Raw genomic sequence first — 22,420 nt, 5'->3', positions numbered from 1 at the left:
CTTGCATACAAAGTTCAAATTAGATCAGGTTTGGATGTAATTGTAACACACATTCTTTGGTTTATCAATGATTAAGGTTTTATAAACCAAAGCTGGTATTCTGGGAATATACAAACATTTTGTGAGCGAAAGAGTCACTTAACATTGGCTCCACTACCCGATTGGGGAACATCAAGTGAGAGGTTATTTGTGGATGGTCGGATGAGAATCAAGATCCTATACCATTTTAGAAATGGTTTTACAAAACTTATTTTCACAAAAAATGTTAGATTATAGGAGAATTATTAACGTAAAAAGGGTTTGTTATTTATCCAAACATAACAAGACACCTACTACCCTCTTCAAACTACAGTTTAGGATGCCATTGAAAATAATTTTCTAACAATAGTTGAGTAAATCACAATCATTGTTGGAAAATCCAGGAAACCCAAGAATTTTAACTTTATTTTTTAATAAAAGGGGGATTCAGTGGATGGAGGAGTCCACCGGGGCAGGCCAATCAAATCGACCATAGATAGGGATCGGTCCCCTATATATGGAGTAAGGGGGTTGAGCAGTATTCGTAGATCAACTCCAGTCTCCAGGAGAGAATTAATGAGAGGCAGGCATTCAGAAGGGATTCAATCAGATGTTATCTCATGGTTAAAACGTAATTGTGCACTACCCATCTTCCCTAACCCAAAATCATCTAACCAAATCTCTCTTCTCCTTTGACGATGAACCAACCCATCCTCTTTCTCTCTTATTTTCAGCGAGCTAAAGGTCCCTGGAAAATTTGCTTACAAAATTATCCCCAAAGCCAACGCCCTCTTCGCCATTCTCTCCTTCCTACATCCCTAATTCCTCATTCCCTCGTTTGCTCCACACCGCATGATTATTGGAGTCGTTGAACTCTACAATTGAGGCAGTAGTGCACCACAGTGCAATAATGCCATCAAACTCTGCAAATGAGGTAAGAAATAAATTCGTGGTGGTTCACTATCTTCTCTTCAATCCGCTGAAGTATTTGACTCTCATACTGAAGGGTGGTCTCATGTACCAAGCCTACCATTCTCAAGAGCTCAGGTTTTACCTACTGCCTTTTTGGCTGACATGCTAAAACCTATTGCCACTGGAATGACTTCATACTGGACAAGGTTATGTGTGCCATAAAGTTTGTATTCCTGGCCCTTTTTTGTTGATGTTGGAGGAGAGATTTATGATCCCGAAATAGATTCATGTGCAGAAATGCCAAATAGAATGGGAGAGGGTTGACCAGCTAGGCAAGCATAAACTAAATTGAGTCTTGTAGTAGATGGGAAGCTATATGCACTGGATCCCTCTAGTTCTCTAGATAGTGGTAAGATCAAGATTTATGATCTCTAAGAGGATGCATGGAAAGTAGTTATAGTAAAAGTTCCTATTTAGGATTTTATTGATTCAAAGTCTCCATATTTACTTGCTGGTTTTCTAGGGAGGCTTTATGTCATAACGAAAGATGCCAACCGTGAAATTTTTATCCTACAAGCTAACATTTGTAAGTAATTAAGTAACTCTCCATCAACTTCATCTTCTCCTGGAAGGACCATGGGAGCAAGTTTCCCTGCCTGTGGTACTCCCGTAGACTTTTTATATCAATAGTGTGATTCAATGGCAGAAGCAGAAACCGAAGCCTAGAAGGTTATTGCCACTCAGAATCTTAGGTCAGTTGAGCTAGTCTGTTGTCAAGTACTTGATGTCTGAAGACATTAGTCAGCTGACAATAAGACTTGATTGTATAGGGTTAAAGGTCACAATTTGTTTTCGACCAATGATTTTGTCCAGATGTTTAATTTATTTGGGCATTATGAAATCATAGTGGTAATGGTGTTGTCATTATATTGCTGCAAGGAGGGTAGTCAATGATCTTAATGGACTCCTACTGATACAACTTGTTGAACTGCCAGAGTTTAGGAATAATTCTTTGAGAAGTTTCATTAACGAATTCTAATATGACTTCTTATTTGATGCATATGAAGAAAGTTGCTTCATATTTGAATCTGAGTATCTTTCTGCATGAATTGATTCGTAAGATGTTGAAGCAAGTATGGTATATTAAACATCTCCTAGAGAGGCAAACTTAATCTTCTCTTTGATTGGGAGTTGATAATTTTAGTGATGCATCTTCTCCTTTCTTGTTGTATTCATATGAAATATTACATCTCCGTGTTTCTACATTTTTTCTGGTCTGTGCAACCCAATTGGCTTTTAATGCAATGTTCTCGTACTTCCTTAACTCCCTTAAGCTCACTCCTTTTGTTCTTAATTCAGTAGTCCTCATTACTATCTCTGCCACACTCATTGCTCTCGATTCTGATTTCAATGTACCCAAAGAAATTACAAAGGCACAATATGTAGTTGATTATTATGCACCATTTGTGCATCTGCCTTGTTCTCCTTGCTACTTTCAGTTACCCAACTTTCATTTGAGAAAGTTCTGAATAAGGAAACTTTTTATATGAAATTAGAGATGCAAATATATCCAGCAATAGTGGGGACTTATGTTGTTTTCTTGGTGGATTTTGTCTCTAGCGGGGAATGGAGGAGTCTAAAGGGAGAGATGAGCAATTTGGAGGGGTTTCTTATGTGATTATCTTAGTTTCTACTATTATGAAATGGACAGTTTTTATGTTGGTACAATGGGTTTGATTTATGAAGTGTCTTCACTCTTTATGAATGTCATTAATCCAATGTCTTTGCCTATTATTCCAATCTTTTATGTGATATTTTTTCATCACAAAATAGATGGAATGAAAATAGTGGCTTTGCTTTTAACCATTTGGGGGTTTATTTCTTACATGTGTCAAAACTATTTTGATGTTTAAAGCCAAAGACGATTACGAGAAATAAAATAAGAAAATGAAAGTTCTAATACTTTAGCTGCTTCACAAAAAAGATTTCGTGTCAATATCGAAGATAACTCATTCTTTTTTTTTTTGCATATTCTATTTTTTAATAAATGAAGATATCTCATTCTAGTACTATTCTATACAAAAAATTTATCTGTGAAGTTAATAACAGATTACAACTTTATTATTGGGAATGTGATTTAGTTCTATTTGCAGTGGCTTAGAGGAAAAAGGAAAAGAAGCAGAAGAAAACAAAAAAGGAATTTGTGAATGTTCTCTCCTCTGTAAGAAGAAATATAAACTGAAAATTCATCTCAAATGGATGACATCAACAATCTTTAAAGTCTTATTTAGCAATAGATACTTGATAAGCAATTATCGCTATGCGGCTTTGTTCTTTATGTATTGAGTGTTTTGACTGATTTAAGCTCTTTATGAGATGAGCACTTCGTAAAAATAGTTTGGGATTTGTTTTATCAACATAATGGGCTTAAGAAATTATCTCAAACTATTCTTTGAGGATTTTAGTTTTTAAAATCATATCAGCTTCTCCAATGTCTTCGAGACTTTAGGAGGTTCTCTATTATTTTCATAACATCTTGCTTATTGCCCATTATCAACATCTGAAATCACCTTTCTCATTGTGATACTTGCTAATAACACATCTATCATTTTCATTCACATGGAAACCACAAAACATTATTAAGTTTATGTCATTATAAAGGTGTCAATTTTAAGCCACAAAAATTTGACAATTTTACATAACTTGTGGTTTTTTTTAGGAACAATACAACCTTCAAGTTGTTAAATTTACTTTTCATTTTGCTTGAAACCTTGGATTACTAGTCTCACCTTAAATTTACCAAGTGATCCATCAGGTTTGAATTGCAATCTAAGTATCAATTAAACATATAAAGCTTTACCATTATATGAAAGATCAATTAATCTTCAGTAATTATCAAGTTTAATTCATCCTAATTGCTTACTTCCATTGCATTTGGAGATATTACATTTTCTTAATTTGTCAGAGGAACCTTATCAACAAGATAACCAAATCTGCTATCTCCCAAACTTCTTTTCTTTGTGATTACTTTTCCTTAGTGGACCTTCATCACCTTTCAAAAACATCATCCCTTGATATTGTCTATTGTACAATCCTAGTACAATAATGTATATACCATGAAACTTAAAATCCCCCACATTTCATAATAACTCAAGTACTTCAAAATATATGCTCATAGTATTACCATGCTATACATGATCAATTCAAGAAATTTGTATCACAAATATACATACCCATTCATTTTTCCTTTCCATTAGTATATGGATAATTCTTTGAGAGTACTTGTAAATATAAAATTAAATTCATATCCAACCAATATGCATTATTTTAAACAAATGCCACTTGGCTTGAATAGCCTTTAAATCATGTCACTTGGTTTGAACCGTCAATTAATTAGAATAAATTAAGTCTTGTCGGATCTTATGGATTTAATATCCAAGTAAATCAATAAAATAGAAAATTCTCAAATATTCCATTGAACTAATTATCAATGAATAAGATGCAACATATATAAAATTAAATTGCCAAAATGTTAAATGAGTTGGCTACAAAAAGCATTGCATCACAGAGATAATATTGGGAAAGCTAAGGCCATGTTGCATCATACTTGGTCTACTTAGACAGACTATAACACCACCTGGGTTGGATGGTCATTCAGTCCAATCTAGTCTTCATCTTAACTATGCTACTTGATATAATCTTTAAATAACTGGGTTGTACATCCAACTGAGACGATTAATTTAGGTCTCCACTGGATTACTAATTTGAACTACTCCAATGGGCCTTGGTTTAGTCCAAGTGGATCAGGCACAATTTTAATCTCAATTATCTAATTGGATAACCATACTTAGATAAAAAATCCAATGTGGAATCCTTACCCAATAGTATTGCCAAATCCAAAATCTAGACTAATAATAATCAAAATGTAGCATATAATTAAAATATTAAATCTTCATTTTGAAAATCAGCTTGACCATAAGCACTTGTCCCACAAAATATTTGTGAACAATCTCATATGAGTAAATTTGAATCAAAATGAACCGACAAATTAACCATCTAAATCTTTTACTTGCCACTCATACTTATAAGATAAAATTCAACTCACATGGCCTTGGTGTTATCCAAGTTTCAATAGATTTTCCTTAAACAACCAAGGAGACTTATCATATGTAAATTCAAGAAGCAATCACCTGAATTATATATATAAATTTGTCATCATGCCTGTCTAAATTTAGACAGATTCAATATACACAACCATTAGATCCACTTTGTCTAACAATCACAATGTTAGAATTCAAGGTAAACCACCATGGTTAGCCATATCAATGATTCAAGTTTGCTTCAAACTAAAAAGGTAAGCTTAAAAGAATATATGGTTAATATTCCAATTAAAAAATTCAACAAAATCAACCCCCACCACAGATTGAGATCAAAACAATTCGTTGGGAAACCTTACACCAGGTGCATGATATATTGGTTTAAAATAAAAAATTTCCAACTATAAAGCAAACAACACTCTTTCATGTTCAACAATACAAATATATACAGTCACTCTAGCTAACCAATAAAGCTATGGCCATAGATATTAGATAAATTATGACTAGGTCAATGGCCTGGGCTGTTGAGAAAATCTTCATCCTTGAAAACATTTGGATTTAGAAGCTATACTTCATACACTTTTTTTTGTGTTTAATACTTGCATTGCATATGAAAGACAATTCTAGAATCTTAATGATCAAGTTCCTTTCAAACAAATCATGTATGATAAATTGTCCAAAATATTTGTTCCATAATGACCATTACTATGACTGAAATAAATCATTTTAATTACCAAAGTCTTTCAACCATTACAACAATCTCAAATTCGGAGAAAGATGATCCAATTGGTAAACATCAATTGAGTTGCCAATGATGGTAAAAAATCGAAACCCCATATATATCACATATATTTTGATCGTATTTTATTTGAACCATCAATTAGTTTAACGTATCAATGTAAACTTTAAATTATCCACCATTGACACAAGGGTACTAACCATATAAAACTTTTGGTTGTTAGAACAAGCAAGGGTTTTGTCAAAATCCGAATCCGTTCCCATACAAATATCTAGAATAGGATTGAATTAAAAAACGTAGGGAAATAAAGTAGTACCTTGCACCACGTTTGTTGATGTAGAAGAGATAAGAATCTACCCACGACCAACAGCAATCCGTCAGATGATGTTTGTAAATACCCGCAATGGGGATTTTCTACAGTCTCCTAAACTCTCTCACTGAGTTTTCTCTTTTGTAGAGAAAAGAGAAAAGAGAATAGAATAGTGATTACAGGGACCCCATCATTAGTATTTATAATACTCCCCAAAACCCTAACCCACTTCCACAATGGGCCAGGCCAGTCCGGTCCATCTCAATAAAATAGTAGCAAGCCACATCAACCCTTGTATTTCTTGATCTTCATCAATGATCGACCCGATAATTAATTAAGCCCACCACTCGTCGCATGTTGAAAAATTCCTAACAATCTTCCACTTGGGCTAGATTAATTATAAAGTCATCATTATCAGATGTGACCATGGGATCTCAATACAACAATAATGCTACTAAACCGTGATCCAGTTAGCAAATATATCGATGTCGAGCAACAGCAGAAATTACACCTCAACATACGATATATCACTTTCTATCAGTTACAAATAAGGATTTACTTACTAACATGAACCGTCTTGGGATAAATTTGTACAAGAAATGTCGTACATGTCTGTGATCACATAAATATCGTCATCATTCCTTATGGGTTCTCAAACGCATCATGAGCATCGTACGACTCATAGATTATCTCTGTATATCGTCATATTCACCGGTAATTGATCGACTTGGTTTATCACCAATCGAACATCCATGGCTAGAAATAGCCAAACGACTTTGTTCGTCGCCAATCGAATATCCTTAGACCAAATGGCCTTCAACACGTTAAACAACATATGCATGCATGCAAATGCTATTCATCACATCAAACAGAAGCATTATAATTCAAACGAAACATATATCCTTTCAAGCACTCCCACTAAATAAGCATAACAAATATAAAACACCCACTGATCGAGCAGAAACAAACAAATCATCAAAAGTCTGAAAACAAACATTCAACTAAAAGTGCTTACATGAAATATTTTAATTCAACTCAAATTCATTCTCCCCTTTTTTTTTTTTGCCTTCTTCTGCATCATCCTTCTTTTCCAGCCAGGCCTTCCATGCATTACAGTCTCTTTTCATGTGTCCCTTCTGATCACACCAGTAGCATGAAATTTCACCAGCACTCCTCCTATCTTTATTGTATGGATGATATTTACCTTTCTTGAAAAATCTTGAATTCCCTTTCTTTGTTCCACTTCCAGACACTCCTTTGTTCTCAGTCAGGTTCGCACTCTCAATAGCCTTCTTCTTGTGCACAAATAGATATCAGTTCTTTCATGGTCCATTTATCCTTCTGAGCAACATTTACAGACTTTATATTCGCATACACATCTGGGCGAGATTTAAGTGCAAGATGCACCAAAAGTTCTTCTTCTATAGGCATCCCAAGATCCCTCAACCTGTTCGCAGTGGAAGCCATCTTTAGTAAATGTTCACTGACTCTTTCAGTACAATCGAATACAGCCAAGGTAATCTGATTCATCAGATCCCCATTCTCAGCCTTCTGAGACACCTCAAAAACAACCCTTATCTCACTCAGAAACTCCATGGTAGTACTTTTCATTTCAACACTGTCACGCAACGACTCAGGAATGGATTTCTTCATAACCAATATGCACTTCCAATTAGCTGTCACCCACTTTTCCATCTTAACTCTCTCAGCATTCGTACTCGCATCTGTTAGATCAATAGGTTTTGATTCTCGAAGATCCATATCAAGATCAAGTAGTCCCAGAATAATTTCTAGATCCTCTACCCACCTCTATTAATTGTTTTCAGAAAAAACAGGAATAGATGCCAAAAGACTATTTGGGAGAGACATCCTGTGGGAGAAAATTCATTCATGCAAATAAACAAGGATATATATACATTCCAACAACAACATGATCATACTAAATTAGCTAGCAAATGCAAACAATTCATACAAACTACTAGCAAACACAAATAATGATCATCATCACACTGTATTTTGCCCTCTCGGGTCAAATGCACATGTTTTTATCGCACTGTAAGTACCGCGAGATAGCAATAACTTTCAAAAATCTCCCTCCACCTTTGGGTGATAGAGAAACCCCTAGGTTATACATCTTAATATCATAATAATTTATTGCACTGCAATTACCGTAATATGTCGATGGCTTTCGAAAAATTTTCTCCACCTTTGGGCGGTAAAAAAACCCCTAGGTCATGCATCCCAAATTCTTTGAGTACACTATCTTTAGGTGGACACACTACCTTAACATGAAAAGATCAGTAGTTTTCAAAAATCCTAGCACCTTTGTGCAACTGGAACCCTTAGACTACTATCCCTTCCAATCTATGTGCATATCACCTCATCAATCTTTGGTAACATCTCCTTTGGGCTAATGTCTCCTATTCCACTGCTTTGACAGAACCATAAAAGGATTCAATGAGCCACTTTGGTAGATCACCATTTTACCCTCTCATAATTTCTCAACCTGACATGCAGCAATATATGTGGAAGTAAGCACATTGATCGTCCATAATGTGTTGTGATATGCACATTCAAGTGGCAATTGTCAACCCAAAATAGTCCAAATATGCTCAAAGTAGCATAATCATCTAAAATAGGTCCCTGGAAATATTAAACATCTCAATATCAGGTACCAACAGGTTGGTTTTAAAATACGAACAAGACAAGACCAATCGGAGCCCAAATCGATGTTGTACGCCCATTAAACCATGCATTTAAGATTATTAGAAAATACAAAAACTGCCAAAATCATGATCTATATTTATACAAGATATGTCAAATTGCATATCAAAACGAAGAGCACAAAAAAACAGATATAAAAAAAATCGCGTCTCAAAATTCATCTAAATGAACCCACACATCAAAACAAACAAATTGGGTCAAACTCGATTCGTCTGAACCAGGCCACCGGGTCAAACACGGGTCAGACCTCGGGTCTTGGGTCGGGTCAACGTTGGCCGGGTCAGGAATCTTTGATCGGGTCTGAGTCAAGTTTGACCCGGGTCGGGTCAGCTCTGACCAGGTCAAACGTGACCCGCAAGTAACCGTTGATGTCAGCCCTATGACGTCAGATGATGTCATAATCACTACGAATTTTATTTTATTTTTTTAAAATAACCATTGCCGATGCATGGATCTCACTCGCGCCTTTGGCCGGGTCGTGCCCATGCGTCTAGCCACAGACGGTGGCGATCCACACATCGCAGCGATCATCTCAACAAGCACTATGCATCCATATACAAAATTTTGATTTTCGCCGATGGAAAAATCCGATAGCGGCCAAAATGTACTGTTTTGCCAAAAATCCAATCAAAAAATCCATTTTTTCGCTGTAAAAAACTCGATTCATTTTCTTAAACTGAAGATCAATCGATCCTAGGTCTATATAGATGGCTCTGATGCCACTTGTTAGAACAAACAAGGGTTTTGTCAAAACCAGAATCCGTCCCCATACAGATCTCTAGAACATGATTGAATAAAAAGAGCAGGGAAAGTAAGGAGTACCTTGCACCACGTTTGTTGATGTAGAAGAGATAAGAATCTACCCACGAACAGCAGCAATCCGTCAGATGATGTTTGCAAATAACCGCAATGGGGATCTTCTACAATCTCCTAGACTCTCCCACTGAGTTTTCTCTCTTGTGGAGAAAAGAGAAAAGAGAAAAGAGAATGAAATAGTGACTGCAGGTACCCCATCATTAGTATTTATAATACTCTTCAAAACCCTAACCCACTTCCACAATGGGCTAGGCTGGTCCCATCTATCTCAATTAAACAGTAGCAAGCCATGTCAGCCCTTGTATTTCTTGATCCCCATCAATGATCGACCCGTTAATTAATTAAGCCCGCTCGTCGCATTTTGGAAAATTCTTAGCATTGGTCTCTCAATAAACTGAGGCTCTACAGTCTTAGAAGTATTGGAAATTATTGTCAGAATATTGAGAGATCAAACCTAATTGTTGCCTTGACGGTAAGAAAGCTTTCAAATTATCATTTGTACTGATTCTTCCGTAAACCTGTAATAGAAATATGTTAGAAAAATGGTGGGCTGAGTCGTGTCACTTGACATTGTCCTTAAGACCATAGACTATGCTGCAACCGAGAATATGTGAATCGGCCTCCAAGATAAAACAGCCCATTGGCTCCCCCAGTAATCGTGCACTCGATTATTAGACCCCTTCGAGTATTACAGGGTTGTGCTCAAACTAAAAAGAAGAACACATACAATAATACCACTTTCAAAACTCAAAACATTTAAGAACAAGGAGGATTCATGCAACACAAGCATATGGATAACACAAGGTAAATTCATCTCAAATGGACCTTGATTAATCTCAAGAGAGTCTTGATTAATCTCAAGAAAGCCCCTTAATCCATAAAGGACTAGAGTGAGAGTCTTGATTAATCTCAAGAAAGAAGTAATCTCAAGAAAGCCCCTTAATCCGTAAAGGACTAGAGTTCCCTCAATTTATAGAGGAACAAAGGCATTTAAGAAATGACATTAAGAGGAGGAAATAAGAGCCAAAAACTGAAAAGATTAAAAGCTTTAGGAGCTTTATAGAGGGACATAAAATGTCTCAAAAAACTGAATAAACCAATTAAAGAAGAGGTAAAATGTTAATGAAACTTATTTGTATTTAAACAAATATTTAAACCTATTTTGAACCTTAATTGTTTTAAAAAATCATTTAAAACCAACACAATATCTCACCACGATCATATGTTGATGGAACTGATTGTGATCGTGACACTGTTGATTATTCCACTCTTTGGTTTACCTTCTTGCATTCCCTACATTTGTGTTTCAGCTTGAATTGTGCAAAGAAGAGACGACAGGAGGAGAGAGAAGGAACTTGGGTAACTAGAGCTTAGAGGGGGATTATGAGGGAGAAAGTGGGTACCAGGGGTAATTTGGGGCTTTTGAATATCAAGGAAGAAGGAGAGGTTGAACTTTGTTTTTTTTAGGGGAATCAGAAAATAAGTTTAGGATAGGGGATTTTGAGTAAATATATGATGAGTATAGGGGAGCGATAATAATTGTCTCATATTTTAACTTTATGGTTGGTTGCTGACTTGTTGTAGCCTGTATCCGATAAAGCAAAATGTGTGCATGAGGTACGGGTGTCAATCAAGCAGGCGTGACGTGTTACAAAAACAACACCCAGAATGACGATTTGCAGAAGAAAACGAAAATAGAGAAAGCACACACAACGCACAACACAGAGAATTACGTGGTTCACCTCCAAAATGGAAGCTACGTCCATGGCCGAGCAGTAGAACAGGTTTCACTATTTCTCTGAAATGTTACAAAACCCTCATCACCCTATCTGAAAGAGATAAGAACAAATAAATAGAAAATCCTAACCCCAGAAAGTACACAAAAGCCCCCAGCCCAAAAAAATGCCAAAAAACCTGAGCCGGACCAAAACATAACACATGGCTCAAAAGTACTCATTTCGAAGATCTCGACGAGCCCAACACAACTCCAACCTTTGGCATGGAGCTTCGCCATTTTTTGGCATACCGAGGTCGATTCGAGGCCAAAACAGCCTTTTGAAGGTCTCAACCGCACTTTCTGGACCAAATCAGGCTTCACCAACAACACGGCGGACTTGACCGAACCCTCCCAGTTAAAGCCTAGCCCGGATTGGCCCGATTATTAAACTTGTCGAGCATAATCGGGCGTTCCTGGTGTGGGGTCCTAGCCCGTCATGCGCTCGATCGGACCAATCGACTATACGTCCAACCTAGCCCACCCAGTTAAAGCCCGACCCTTTAATATTGCTTGAAATTCCAATTTTAATTTGTCCCTCCAATGCCCATAAACTTAAGTGATGATACAAAGTAGGGCTGCAACAGGGTCGGGTTGGGCCGGGCTTTATAGAACCCTAGCCCAACCCTAAGTCCCCTTAGCTGGGCCCAGGCCCGACCCTACCCTGACTCAGGGCCAGAACAATCCAACCCTGACCCCCCCTCAGGGTCGAGCCGGGCTGACCCTGATTGGCCCTGAACATGGGGAAGGGAAAAGAAATGCATGGGTTGGAATGGGCCGGGGAGAACATTATCAAATTTACATAAAATAACACTATAATAAAATGTATTATATCACTTATTGTCGTCATAGATAATATATTATATAAAAAAATGTAGGTGACATTTAAAGTTTATAATGTATATATTATATCAATATATATTTTATAGTATAACTTAAATCAGGGTCGGGCCGGGCCGGGCCAAGCTTAGTGTTTGAGTTTAAAAATTATACCGCAAGCGTACGGGTCAATCGTAGCTACGGGTCGAACACGAGGAGATATACGCCACTCTATTTAACTAACTTAAAAGTAATGCAAAGTGAATCAAATTAAAGTGTTAAATTAAACTAATGAAAATTAATGCATCCTAACTCATAAGCATCTAACAAAATTAAGGGATTAAGTGGGCTCCTAACACATGAGCATCTAACCTATCAAACTAACGTAAATTGGAAGGAATAACAAAAACGCAGTCACACTTCATAATTACATAAAAATAAATAAGGGAATAAAAGTGCATCCACATACCACAACCATATAAAAAAAATAAAAAAAATAGAAGGAGAAGAAGAAGAAGATAGAGAGAGATAGAGGAGAGGGAGAATGGGATTGAGAGTTTAGATAGTAAAACTTGGATGTGCTTGCATGAATGTAACTGAAAAGCTTGAATACTTCATAAACTTACCTTGGCCTCCTCTTCTAAATCTTCAAGTCTTGTCATCAACTTAAGAACTTAGGCTAGAAGGCTTAAAACCTAAACTAGAATTAAGAAATTACAATCCAATTGAAGACTTAAATTGAAATTAAAGCATAAACAAAGCCTATTACAACCATTAAATGAAAATCAAAAAGCAAACTAGAACTTAGAAAGGCAAAAAATCACAACTTAGAAGGAGAAGAAGAAAAGAAATTTTACTAAGTGAATGAACTAAAAATTACACTAAAACTGAATTAAAATTGAATTAGAAACTAACTAAAAACTGAACTAAAAAAACTGACTTCTTACAACCCAGAGGGCAAGGGGTATTTATAGGGGGAAGAGAGGGGAAGAGAGAAGAGGGAAGTGTAGGAGAAATATTCCCTAAGAAAAGAGAATATTCTCTTCTCCTTCCTCTTTTATAATGTTTTGAATCCTAAGAAAAGAAGAAAAAAAATAGAAAGAAGAAGAAGAGAAGATTATTTACATAGACTTTCTATTTCTAAAAAAGTAAACTTCCAATGCTAACAAGTGCTTCTTTTTCTTTGTAGATATCTTCTCCAAGCAATAAAATCAAAGATGCTTTGATTTTTCAACCTTCCATAGATGAGAAAATATCTTTCAAAATAAATCTATCCCAAGTAAAATTCCAGAAGTGCCCTTGAGAAGTTGGAGGAGAGAGAGAGTAAGGGTGATGACTAGGATTCCTTCAAGAATAAATAAAATACCCATTCTGTCTTTCAAAAAACGTAGAGCATGAGATGCTTATATAGGCATCACCATTGTGTTCTTTGCGAAAAATCACCCAAAATAGACCCAAATTTCGTCCCATTTGGAGTTCGGGAGCCCAAGGTATCTCAAGTTGACGTTGGACTGTCCAGAGCCCTCCAAATGGAATCTGTCGGGTACAGGAAATATAACTTCTAGTTATTGCGTTAAGGCCCCTAGAATCCGGACTTTTGCTTCACTTTGTCTCTGGCCGACTGTCAATAATTACAAATAAACCCCTATAGACCATTTTCGTGCTTCGTTACGGAAACGGCCGTAACTTCTTCGTTTCAACTCGGAATCATGTGCCATTTGAACCGTTGCGAAGTTGACTCGATGGGCTACGTATCCAAGCCAATAACACCTCTAAATAGATTAAAAACATTTTCTTAGTATCATCTCCTCCATTTTCACAAGAATTCACCTAAAACTTGAAAAGCACAAGAAAGCACCGAGTAACTCTGTCCAATGTGGTAAAATGTATGCTTTATGCCCTAAGATTTTACACATAAATGTGCTCATCACTTAGCCTGAAGCCTCAACCCTAACTCGACCCGACCCTGACTCAGGGTCAGAAATTTCCAGCCCTAACCCGCCCTCAGGGCCAAATATCTCAACCCAGACCCTTTTCGGGCTCAGGGTGGGCTAGGGCGGGATTTTTTTTTAAAACAAAATAGAATAAGGGTATCTTAAGTTGATTTTTTCTCTAGAAATCGAGTCTCTACGACACCCATCAAAATTTTCATTACTAAAACCAAAAAGAGAGAGAAGCCGATACTAAACCAAACAAAAAAAATAAAATAAAATAAAAAAATATATATAAAATGTGTTATACACTCTAATCTCCTCATTGATCAGGCACAAGGGTGTCAATGGGTCAGTTCGGGCTTTTCGGTTTCGGTGTGACTTTTATAGAAATCGAAACCGATCCAATAAAAAATGTTTGATTTCGGTTCGATTTGGTTTTGTGTCGGTTTTGGTTTATGATAACGGGTTGATATCGGTTTGGTACCGGTTTTATATAACTAGTAAGGTCCGATTAGTGCTTATTTTTCTTCTCTTTCTCTTTTAACTACATAAAATATTTCACTTCTCTTCCCCCCATTTTTTAGTTCACCTATCTTCCCCCTTATTTCTCTTGCAACCAAGCAAAGCCTACAAGATTTCAATGAACCAAAACATTGAATATTAGGTTGTGGTTGTCACTGTTGACAAGGAACTCAGGCTCTCCATGACAAAGCATTAGAAGAATCAAATAAATGGGATGGGAGATTTGATGAGTTCTAATAAATGGACAAATTACAATTATAGGCATCATATTCTGTTTTACTGCTTTAAGTCTTCAATTTTATTTACAATACTTACTTTCTGAATCCAAATTCGAATCCAATTACTTCACTGACAGAAAGGAAATCCCGAATCCCGTGTCTAGTATGCAAAAAATCAAGTCTATTCTACAGAAACCTCACCTTTTATTGCCACTCAAAGCTAAATCAAGTGCAACAAATACATCTCATCGTTCAAAACATAAGATCAAAACATTTAGAACTGGAAAATCCATGAACTGGAAAACTAAGCACAACATTACCCAAGCTGAACACTCTTTTAGTACTTTTCCATAAAAAGAAATCAACTCCAAAACGAATATCAGGGTGAGGAGACGTTCTCAATCCAAGGGTTTTGAAAGAAAACGACTTAATCCACCATCAATGCTTATACATTCATTGCACACACAATCATTTTGAAAAATCATATGAATAAAAAGAGAAAGAACAACAAAACAAAAGCAAACCTCTGTTTCAGCTTGTGAATAAAAACAAAGCGTGTGAATCATGTGATTATAAAACGCAAAACCAGCAGCTTTTAAGTGGAAAAAGAGGTCCGGTGTCTCTACCGCTAAGGCGCTGAGAGATAAAGAGAAAGAGTCGAATCGAGATGAGGTCGCCGTCGTCTGGTCTTGAGGCTTGAGTGTCGGCGGCGCTGAAGCCTGAAGGCTGAAAGGCTCCTCAAACTATGAGAGTAAAAGGGAAAGAGTGAAACGAAGAAGATTGGATCGATTGCTCGAATAGCATCTTAGCCTCTTAGGGCATTTAGGCATTAAGGCATTTAGATTTTAGATTTTTAGGGTATTTAGGTTTTTAGTACCGGGTTGGTTCGGTTCGGGTTGGTTTCGGTTCATTTTACCCGGTTCATCAGTGCATCATCGGGCTAGCCCGAACTAAACCGAAACCGAATGTCCCCTAAGTCTACAAGCCGAACCCGATCCAATAAGGAATCGGTTCGGTGTGGTCCGGGCTCGTTCAGGCCGATTTGGGCTAGTTTTATCGGTTTGGGTTGGGTATTGACACCCCTATTCAGGCATGCTCATTTTAATATCAGAATCCCTTGGGTCAATAATACTGAGGCAGAACACCTGAAAGTATTTGCAACAAGCAGTACCTAAATCGACATTCTTCCCATTAAAGTGATGAACTCCAACTTTCCTCAATAGGATTTTACTCCTCTCCATTTCTCCATCTATTATTTCTTGTTATTTCCCCCTTGAAAATGCGACACATGGCACAAGAAAATCTAACGGCTATAGTTGATTCTCTTAATTTTAACTAAGAATTAATCCTGGTTACATCAACCCAGAGCCTAACCCAGGTCAATGTAACCAAACCAACCCCTAAACCCATGGTTAAGCCAAATTCAAACTCAACCTAATACTCGTGGTCCTCTTTCTCTAACTCATTCACGCGAATCTCTCAACCCTAACGAACCTTGCCCCCAGCTTACCGGAGAGGTTCGCCGGAGACGTCGAGGGTAAGCGGAGGCGACATCTTATCTTGCCTTGCCTTTGCAACTTCAGGCGACGAATCTCACGCAGCCTCTGCAACTTCAGCCTCTGACAATCACTCTGTTCGTCGTTGAGATCTCCTCCTCTCTTGTCTCCTCCATGAAACTGAAACTGAACTTCGACTGAGTTCGAGATCTGTACTTCGATTTCTCTCTTCAACGTTGAGGTTTGAAAATCCAATTCTTACCCTCCCCCAAACCCTAAACCCCATCGAACTTACTCTCTCCCTCTTCACTGTCTCGTGCCTCCCTCTCTCACTCATCCCTCTCACGACTCCTCAGTGGCGATGGCGACGGCGACGTCCTCTCTCACCCTGACCTCAATCTCGATACACTTTGTCACCCGATGTGAGAGCCTCTGCTTTTGCTTTTCCAAATCTCTGCTCCTCCGATTTATTTTTCTTTGTAAAATAAAAACACTGATGAACTTCTCTTTGGGTTTCTGTAGGGTATTGGAGAGTCTAAACATGGTAAACACTTACTGTTCCCTTCTGAAACTCAGAGGATTTGACTCGGTTGCCTCTCCTATACATCTTACTAGCAAGTTAGACACCGCTCTGCAGGTAAGTTTCTTTCACGATTTTGTATTTCAATCTCCTTTCTCTTTCTTCTTTGTCTCCCATAAAACTGTACAGAGTTTTAAGGTTACTTACGGTTGAGGTTATCAAGAGCTAGAGTGAAACGAGCATTGAATAAGAGGATATATCCAATCAATGCTCCAATGCTAATCCAAAACAGTGATGAACTGGTAAAGTTTCCCTGTGACTTCAATACTTCAATTCCCATCGGTTCAGCTGAATATAGCAAACTCTGTGACATGCCCAAAGTGATGAACTGGCAAAGTTTCCCTGTGAAATTTAAAATTTTGAAGAGTTGGAGTTCAGATAGAAAATTGGAAATCGATGGAAAAAACTGAATGAAAACAGAAACTGATTCCAGTAAATTATTCAAGAAAATTCTAGGCAAGTTCCAGCAGAGATTAATCAAGGATTATTCAACAAATGTAGTTCTTTTTTTAATGGATTAAAGCTGTTAGTTACAGTTTTCATTTCCTCTGTTATTGCTTCTTGGTTGATGTGTTTGGTCACTTCTGGCACTATGTTTTTTGTTCCCAGGAAATGAGTCTTTAGCTCAAAAAGGAAGAGCACCTGGGTTTGTTCCCACGAGATGATGGTTCGAACCCATCAAGACTCGAACAGTCTTTTCCATTTGGAATTTAAGAATTTAGTAGTTTCTTGTTTTGCATGATTAGCCTTTTCCAATTGGAATTTAAGATCTGGACAGCATAGGGACAGTAGTAAATAGTTTTGTTGATCTCATATTTTGCATTCTGTGTCATCAGCCTTTCTGTTCTGTGGTGTAAGAGGTCTTTAATGTGTTTGTACAGTTGTGCTAATTCAACAAGGCACTTTTAAAACAGAATTTGGTTTCTCCAAGCATTTGGATTCATTTTTCTTCTCCAAATTCCAGAAACTGGTTTAATTTTGTACTTCTCTTTTTCTTGCACAACACCAGAAAAAATATCAATTTAGATGCCAATGACATGAATCTTGCACAGCACCAGAATTTTTCAAAATTGTCTCTCTCAACTCTATAGGCATTATGCTATTGGAAATGGAAAATACCCACTTGCACGAGTTTCTTCTTTTTCTTTGATTGATTGCGTTGAATTAATGCTTTCAGTACATTTCCATACTTAAAAATGTTGATCCAACTGCCTTTTATGAAAAGCCATTTAATATCACCTACTCAAACTGGATTAACAGTCTTCCAAGCTCTGTACCAGCCTTTGCTATATATTGATTTGGACTGTCAAAACTCATGACAATGGACCACCTCCCTTTCCATGGTTCTGTTTCCCTTAGCTTGTGAATCAGTTCCCATATACAGTTATTTAACTCATATGCCTGATCCTTGTAGTACATTTTATCTGTCTGTCTTGCTTAGAACTCACTTCAGCAATTACATTTGCCCTTAGATGTAACTATCCTTATTGTTGTGAATCAGTTCCCATATACAGTTCTTTTTTTTCCTCTCTGATCTAGTATTAGTTGGAGATGAAATCAGGACCATTTGTTGCAAGAACTTCTGCCCATAGCTGGCAATACTTCTATGTTCTCTGCAGCTCCAAACTCTGTAAGCTATTCTGCCAGCAGACCTGAATACTTCTGCCCATAGCTGGCAATACTTCTTTGTTGCCAAGCTACGTAGGATCTTCTTCTATGCTATCACAAAGAAATAGAAACTTAATAAAATAAAAGGGACTCTTAATTACTATTACTATAACTAAGAGTCTACTACAAAAATTAGAAACTGAATCACAATAGAAATAAAATAGTAACTAGGATAGCTGGCACAATAGTGTTAAATGTATGAATCCTGATGGATTCGAACCATCATAACCTGGGTAATTCCCAGGTGCTCTCCCATTTTGAGCTAAGGATTCACCTTTAAGAAAACATGTCGAAACAAACAAAAGGAATTTGATTTGGTTTGAAGATGGAAAAGAACAAGAGATTCTTTCATTTGAGCCAGATGTGTGGGCTCTTTCTTCCCCTATTTTTAAATCAGATTCTTTCATTTAAATTAACCCAAAAAAAAAAATTTAAAGGGAAAGAAGTACACACCACCGATCCAAGATTCCAACACAGCTCTGTGGACTAACCAGACACCCTACAAGGAAATGTGCGCTTAAGCTTCAGAATTCAGCACTCCGAAGGGTATGGGATATCTCCAAGACTCCAACACAGCTCGATTGCAAATCAGCCATGTTCTTCCCACAAGAAGGGCATGGGATATCTCCAAGACTCCAAGGTAAGGGGTTCTCAAGCTTCAAAGAAATCAGTCTGTTTTGCCTTTAATTTTGATTAAAAAAAAAAAATAATAATTTTAACAAGTATGCCAATACCAATACATCCAATTGACCAGCAATATGAAAAAGCCTCTTTCCTTTTTTCTTTTTCCCTCTAAGGGGGGGGGGGGGGGAGTCGGGAGAAGAATAGCAATCACCCGGTTCACTTAATATCAGATTTAACCATAGTTGCCTAGGTAGAGAGATCTCATTTCAAAATGAAAGGGGGGGGGGGGGTAACTGAAAAAAAACAGGAAAAATGAGGCAGAATCGCAGATAAAAGAAAGGAACTCTCTGAAAAAAAAGAAGGAAAAATGGCAATGAAAGACAATTATGAGACTTGACCCACGAAGGATGTTGCATCAACACAATCAGTCAAACAAAAAGGCTAGTAAAATCTAAATCAAAGTTCAAATTTTAGTTTAGCAAAAGGCCAGTTGAGTGCCCCCATTGCAGACCTTTGTGGATTTGAACATGAGCTGAGCAGGGTAATTCAAAAAATCCAAAGAACCCTTTTAGTCCATGGGATCCCATTAGAACCGCTGAGAGCTTCACATAAGTCTTCCATGGATTCACCATCTACTTGGTGGTGAATCCCTGTGAGTATAACAATGCCAGATAAACGAAGCCTTCTACAAAGGTGAAGTACCAACCATAACTGAAACAAGACCATGGCCCAAAGTCCATTCAGGGATAAATTAGCAGCATAATTATACACAAGAATGGTATCATTGCGAAATCTTACTTTTAATAAAATTCTTTCGGAGGATCTAAAAACAGGGGATTCATGGTTAATAGAACAATGCGAACGAAATATACATTTAACTTGGAACTCCAACAGCTCTACCCCAAAGCTGAGAACCCGAAAAAGAATATCTTTCATGAAGGACCATGTCTCTTGTTCAAGAACGGTTCTACCAAAAAAAAAAAAGAAAGAGTACCTTTAATGGCGAGACAACCCCAATCGACTGCAACTCTGGTTCTCCTCGATGGATCCGGCGAGATGAGGGCAACGGCGAGATGGGGACGACAAATAAATAAAGGATCTCCGTCCTTCCGAAGGTAAAACGACAAAGAAATCAGATTTTTTTGTCAAATCTGAATTCTTGAACTGCAAATGTGAAAGCAAAATCGCAGATAAAAGAAGATTCCGACGGCAGCGGCAGCGTTCTCTGTTCGTTGAGCGGCACAGAGGTTCTCTTGCGCCGGAGGTTGCTTCTTATGAGAGATCTCAGGTTCTCCTTCTCGAGTCAAGCAACTTCTCTCATCCTTGTTGTCGTCTCCGACGAGGTTGGTGGCGAGCTTCAATGGTGAGGTTCTCTGTTCATGTGAATGAGGCAGGAGAGAGAAAGAGTGGGGTAAAAGAAAAGTATTAGGGTTTTCAATTTTGAATTTTGACTTAACCATGGGTTTAGGGTTGATTGGGTTATATTGACCCGGGTTAGGCTTGTGATTGGTATAACCAGGGTTAAGTGTCAGTTAAAAACAAGAGAGTGATTTAAAGCCGTTGGATTGAAGTGTGCCACATGTCGCACTCTGGAAGGGGAAATAATAGAAAATAATGGATCTAGAAATGGAGAGGAGTAAAATCCTCCTCTACATTGTATAGAACTCTGTCTCGGATTTTTTTCTAAAGACTTGGAGAGTTCGTTTAAAACCCATATGAGTGTTGCGAAATAGGAATTTATAGGTAATATTTTTTTATTTTTCCTCTAGTCCACTTTAGAGATCAATTTTAGGACTGAACCGTTTGAAACCCGTTTAATTACTGTCCAGAGTTAAACAGGGCCATAGCCCAATTAAGATCCGATTCTAGAACCCATGAATGTCTGAGACTGACCGAGCCCGTCCAAGCCCAATCCGATTAGCTAAACGGCAGTGTAAGGCTTGAATTTTTTTTTATTTTTTATTAATACCCGGTTAGGGCTGACCGAGAACGACCGGTTGGCACCCTTGGGGCCCTGCCATGACTCAATGAGAAGGTAAACACACATGAGGCCGGTGGCGCCTTGGCGGTTCTCGAACCTCGGCGGCCAAACGACAGAACATTAAATTACAAAAGCACCCAAAATCCAACTTTGATGAGTTCATCCCGCTCCCCAATACTCATGAGCCTTGAAAATCAGACGTTGATGTTCAGCATCGCCGAACTTCCGCGGTTTCACCCCGGGCTTTTCTGGTGAGTAGTCATAGCTGAAGCTTTCTTCTCTTCTCTATCTCTTCCTCTCTGGCCTATCTGTGAGGTTTCTCGGTTTCTCCCGAATTTCGCAACCAGCTGGTCCTCTATTCTTGTGTCCTGGGCAGAAAATTTGAATTATGAAGTAAGAACTCATTTTGGTTTAAACTAATTCTGACGTGGTTTTTATATCGTCCTTTCTTCTTCCCCCCCCCCCCCCCCCCCCTTGACATTGTGGTTTATGGCTAAAAGAGTTATTGATTCTTGCTTTGGGATTTGTAATTTAGCTGGACTTCTCCTTATATATTATTTGAAGTGATTAGAAAATAATTATCTGTTATATCCACGCTGAAGAAGAGATTGCTGAGAAAACCAAAGGCATTGACAACTTGGAAGAGAGGCAATCCATTATTGTTAACTTTTGTGGCTACTCATACAAGTAATGTTTGGGGAATACTGATGTTTCCTCATCTGTAAATGTCTGTGAGAGTTATAATTATTAGTTATAATTCAACCATTCCAAATCATGCCTACTTCAAGAATCAATCTCAATCAAAACATAGGCCCAATTTTCGATATTTGACAACCCTAGGACCTTGTAAGAGAGAATGTAAACCTCTATGTTTGAATTGCACCTGAAAATCCTCATTGTTCTTGCCTATGATATGCACTGAGGAATTAAATGCAATAAATTGTATGGGAAAAAAAATCTAAAGTCACTTTCCCAAAGTTCTTAGGTTGTCTTTGCTACACCAAGGGGGAAAGGAGGCAGGGGAGAGGGGAGAGGAGGAAGGGGGAGAGAGACTGAGAAGATATGTGATGGTAAAATTTAATAAAATGGCATAAATTAATAATAAGCTTTTATTGATTAAAAATTTGCCAAAGTGGAAAGAAAAAACAAAGAAACAAACACAAAATATTCACATTCTATCAGGCTGAT

Source organism: Telopea speciosissima, chromosome 2 (genome assembly GCF_018873765.1).
Source record: "Telopea speciosissima isolate NSW1024214 ecotype Mountain lineage chromosome 2, Tspe_v1, whole genome shotgun sequence".
NCBI lineage: Eukaryota > Viridiplantae > Streptophyta > Magnoliopsida > Proteales > Proteaceae > Telopea > Telopea speciosissima.
Note: the sequence above shows the minus strand (reverse complement) of the source record.